The sequence below is a fragment of the Branchiostoma floridae genome, chromosome 11 (assembly GCF_000003815.2).
Source record: "Branchiostoma floridae strain S238N-H82 chromosome 11, Bfl_VNyyK, whole genome shotgun sequence".
In the NCBI taxonomy this organism is placed as follows: domain Eukaryota; kingdom Metazoa; phylum Chordata; class Leptocardii; order Amphioxiformes; family Branchiostomatidae; genus Branchiostoma; species Branchiostoma floridae.
Genome location: NC_049989.1, coordinates 18,822,163 through 18,827,544, shown reverse-complemented (window position 1 = coordinate 18,827,544; position 5,382 = coordinate 18,822,163). Strand labels below are relative to the sequence as shown.

The 5,382-nt window shown below is 42.9% G+C and overlaps 1 protein-coding gene across 3 annotated transcripts in view; it reads right to left on the bottom strand.

Annotated features, from left to right (window-relative positions):
* Nucleotides 1–5,382, bottom strand: part of LOC118425605 (transmembrane protein 116-like) — a 39,690-nt gene that overhangs the window by 24,338 nt on the left and 9,970 nt on the right. Inside the window, exon 1 of one of the 3 annotated variants that reach the window (XM_035834553.1) lies at nucleotides 3,987–4,382. The exons of the other annotated variants lie outside the window; for them this stretch is intronic. The gene's annotated coding sequence lies outside the window, so the exon portion shown is untranslated. Of the gene's footprint in view, nucleotides 1–3,986; nucleotides 4,383–5,382 lie in introns of those variants that run through there. 3 annotated transcript variants of the gene reach the window in all.

Here is a 5,382-nt window from a genome sequence, read left to right as displayed (position 1 = left end):
TGGTGCCCCTCCTCACACTACTGGGGGTACGGACACTACTGGGGGTACGGACACTACTGGGGGTACAGACACTACTGGGGGTACGGACACTACTGGGGGTACAGACACTACTGGGGGTACGGACACTACTGGGGGTACGGACACTACTGGGGGTACGGACACTACTGGGGGTACAGACACTACTGGGGGTACAGACACTACTGGGGGTACGGACACTACTGGGGGTACAGACACTACTGGGGGTACGGACACTACTGGGGGTACAGACACTACTGGGGGTACGGACACTACTGGGGGTACGGACACTACTGGGGATACGGACACTACTGGGGGTACGGACACCATGGGAGTTCAGACACTACTGGGGGTACCGACACTACTGGGGGTACGGACACTACTGGGGGTACGGACACTACTGGGGGTACGGACACTACTGGGGGTACGGACACTACTGGGGGTACGGACACTACTGGGGGTACGGACACTACTGGGGGTACGGACACTACTGGGGCTACGGACACTACTGGGGGTACAGACACTACTGGGGGTACAGACACTACTGGGGGTACGGACACTACTGGGGGTACGGACACTACTGGGGGTAGGGACAGAAAGTGACACTTATAAAATGCAAATCACAGCACAAAAAGATGATTTTTTTTTAATCGATGACATACGTTAACCACACTGTCAAAATTCAAATCGCTCGGCTGCAGCAAGGTTACCAACATGCCACAGCTTTAGCGTGATACTCACTTAATTACAATGTCATTTGTAATCAGGTCGTTTGGGTACCAGGTAGCCACAAAGTTATGTACTACATGTCTGGACAAATCCTTAAATTTTTACGGTAGCGCAAACAAAAAAACAAATCATAAATCAAAGCCCGTCTCAATGACGTACAAAACAATTTTTACTGTCCGCGCATCGAAATACAGGACTATACTGGACTTCATAATGGGCATATCATGTAAAACTCACAAGCATGACTAAAAATACAACAAGAAAAAATGCAAGGGGGCCCCAAAGCCCTTTCCCGTAGAGCGTAATCGGCGGTTTTAATTCTACGTACTCCGTAGCGGGACCGTTCGAATTCAACGCAGCGCGTAATCGGTGCATTTTGCGTCGAGCGATATTGGCCCCTTTAATTTAACGTATTACGTAGAAGCTAACCGGATTTTACCGTAAAACGTAATTCATATTAATTTTTCGTCAAGTGTAATCAAAGTTTCATTAAACTTAACTAGTCTACCGGCAAATTTTACCCGCGAAAATGCTGGAAATTGTGTTTCAAAGGGTCCAGATTTCAAAATTTCGCCGGACATTCCTTGTTATGGCTCAACACTTCGGCACTGGACATGGTGAAAATATGTTGCGGGAGCGTCGTCCCCCAACTAGTAGAAATCTTTTTACCGACCCTAGCTTAGTTAACAAGCAAAATTTGCCCCTTAAATGCAGGAAATGGCATTTCAGAGGGTCGAGATTTCAATTTTTCTCCGGGCGCCGGGCGGCCCTTGCCAAGGCTTGCGACGGCTTGGGCCTCCGGCGCTCACGACTCTCCGGCGCTCGTCGCCCTCAAAGACGTTTCTCTGACAGAAATGTCATTACATTGAGCATATGCCTACCAGCAAAATTTGCCCCTCAAAATGCAGGAAATGGTGTTTCAGAGGGTAAAAATTTCCAAATTTTCCCGTACCTACTTTGCGACAGTTCGACTGTTCGTGCTTTCGGCACTCGAAATCTGAAAATGATGTTTGGGGGCATTGCCCAGCTTAAAGCTAAAACCATGTGAATTTCTAATTGGATACTATTTAACTTTAAGTTAGCTTAGTCTGTGAGCAAAATTTGCCCTTCAAAATGCATAAAATGGCGTTTCAGAGGGTCAGGATTTCACAATATTCCCGGGGGAGCATGCCCCCGGACGGCCTAGGATTGTCGCCCCTCCGCTTTCGGTGCTACAAGTGCTGAAAATTACGTAGCCGGCCCTCCCGAATTTAGCGTAGAGCGTTGTCGGTACCCCCCCTTGGGGGCCCTCATGCATTTTTGTTGTTGATGAAATTCGTCTGTCAAGCAGGTCGGCCACAGCAAGCAAGGTTGCCTGCCTGCCAAACTTGAGAAATATATTACTCACTTAATTATAACCTCTGGAGTCTGGACAGCTCCTTGGGGGACCAGCTGGTAGCCAGAAATTTATGTGCTACATGTCTGGACAAAGGCTTGATGACTATCATTAAAATTATCTTAACACAAACCAAACAAAAGCAAAAATTAAGCCTGTCGCAATCAGTCAATGACACACATACATGTTGTAACAATTCTACTAGCTGCCCATTTAAATACATGACTTTGCTTGACTTTATAACTGGAATGTCATGCAAAACGTACAAGTATGACAAAAAAACGTACAAATCATAAAATGATGAGTTTTTTGACTGATGAAATTTGTTAACAGCTCCGTAAAACCATTCAACCACAGTAAGGTTGCCAACATGTTGCAGATTCAGTGAGATCACACCCAATTAACTTCCAGGTCCTTAGGGGAGGAGATAAGCCAGAAATGTGCTACATGTCTGGACAATGCCTTGATGACTGTCATTAAAAATCTTTGTGGCAGCGCATTAACCAAAAAACAATGATTAAAGCCCATCTCAAGGACACACAAAGGCAAACAATTTGACTATCTGCACATCAAAATGTATAACTATAAGCCAGGACGTCTCAAATCTTACTGTTTTTATTTTCCAGTTTGGTTGTGAGAGAGTCAATAACAGCCATATTCTGTAGAAGCCATTATAGCAACAACAACAAAAAAACTGTCTCAATGACACACAAAACAATTTTACCATCTTTCCATCAAAACACAGGACATCATAAATCTTCTTGTTGTTGTCTTCCAGTTTGGCCATAAGAGACATGATGGCCAGATCTAAGTTAACTACTACTAGAAGCCATGATTTACGGCAATAACAAAGGGCTCTGAGCTGACACTGCAGGGGGGATGGGAACAATATACACAAAGGAAAACTGGGACTTTAGATGAAAATATTACTTGCAAAACTTGCTTCGGAACTTTAAGTTTACGAAGGTATTTCTGATAGCTCAAAGTTAGCTGTATTTATCCTTTAAATTTCATGTTTTTCTACAAACTACACATATTGCTTTACCTCAAGAATCATATTTACTGCAAGTGATTCAAAGATTAGAAAGTACACCAGGTTGTGCTTACCAGCTGTTACACACTATTCTTCTCTAGTTTGCATATGGTTGTTCTAATTAAAACCTAATATCTCATATCATGAAAAAACAAACAAAGGAACTCTTCATACTAGATAAAGCAAAGGTATTGGTAGTCCCATATTTAGTCTTTTTTTAGGCTGTTAGAGCAGTGGCCTATCTACTGTGTATACTTGTACAGTAAGGGCACGGTATTAGAAGGTGTAGCCAAACCCTACTCCTGTCGCTGCCTTCTATAGTAGTTAAACCTAAGTCAGGTGCCCATTTTTACAACTGGGGATGTGTCCCTGTCCTAGGCACTTACTAGCAGGCAGGTAGGTAGGCAGGCAGGATGTGAAGAAAGTCATGCAAAGTGCCTGGTATAGATATAATTCCATAAGGCACAAGATCAATTTTTAGTACTCTCTGACAAGTTTCCATGTGTTTTGTCAGGCTTTCTATTTCATAGCATTTTCTTTATATCTTGTGCCTACAAACATGTGAAAAACAGCCTGAACCAAACCTCTGCTTGGAGAGTAAAGATCAATAACGTGTCATAATTTGAACCAGTAAGTTTAATTTTTTTTTTATTTTTTTTTTTTAGAATCATTTCCTTTATTGATTCACAACATAACAGACATACACATTGTGGTAGCCTGAATGGCGTTGGAATGTACAACAGGCATATGGCCTGCTCCGTCCGCATATATACATAAGAAGTTTAACTTAAGATGGGCGCAAAGAAAAAAAGAAAGCTTAAAAATGTAACTCACCTGAAGAATGATCTATTACTACCAGTAAGAACTGAAGCCAGGTGAGAATTGCCTTGTACTGATTCTCAGGCTATGCTTGATTGCCTATATATAGCGCCAAAACAGCTGCTCATTTGCATAGAATTATTTATGCAAACAGGTCAGCATTCTGACAATGCAAAGCTGATGTCACTATGATTTATGATGGTGCTGCTGCAGTTCTTCAAGCCTTGCGAAGATCTAGCTAGGGGAATAAGGCCCAATCTAGACACAGTTTTTGCCGATATCTGTGGAGATGTCGGGAGGGATCTGGAACGTTGGCCGCGGGACACCCGTGGCGCTTGCAGTCATTAACAGCTATATAGCCTAATGAGCCCGCATTATATGCTAATGAGCCCTTCCAAAGTCGGGATGCATCTACACGCTGCTCAGCTGTCGGGGACCCCTGCTAAGCCATCGGGCGAATACTTTGGGGAGAAATTTTGCCGATATCTTAATGGCGATATTGCAGTTCCATCTAGACGCTGAAAAAAAGCTGTCAGCTCGCAGATATCGGGAAAAAATGTGTCTAGATTGTGTCTAAGCCTTGCGAAGATCTAGCGAGGGGAATTCAAACCGGAAGGAAAAACCACAAGCTAAGCAAAAAAAAATGAAGATGCAGGACTGAGTCGTGATGAACAAAAGGAGATGTTTGTATGAAATCCCCTGGAGTGAAAGTAATTAGCAAAACTGTTGTGATTTGCTCTAATGACTCTTGCCTTTTCTTTTATTTCCCAGAAAGGCCTGAGGCGGGAGGTCACTCCGAGGCCAAAAACTGGGTCTAAAAACAATAGAAGGTGAGGGACGCTGATAACAATGTCACATTAGAGTACGCGTATATGCTACTCATGTTTAGGTCATAGTTTCGCCTGAAAAATAGTGAATTTTGAGCAAAAATACAGTGGAAATATGGGCAGAAACCCCCAAAACTTTCAGTACTTTGAGGGTCCTGGCTTAGCAAAGCCCCAATTTTCAGAAAAAAAATAAACGTACCGTCCAAAATAAGAACGTACCGGGCGGATTTTGAGGCTGAAAAAAATAAACGTCCCAGTAAGTTTATTTGGGACCTGAGATGCCTTATATCAAAAATTTGTCAGTACTACCAAGGAGCTTTTATCAGATCAAGGAGCTTTTATCACTGATAAAAGCTCCTTGAGTATACAATGTATACAAAAAAGTTGCATGGACAAATTCAAGGCACCAAGTTTGATAACTTGAAACTTGTCAACACAGCAGATGTTGTTGCTTAAACCCACCTAGTTCATTGACTTTTAACGAGTATTTTGAGACAACGCTCCTGGGTACCTTAATTCTTGGGAAGTCATTGGCCTCTAACTGTGTATACTGAAGTGTGTAAACAGACTTGGTGCAGTTTCAA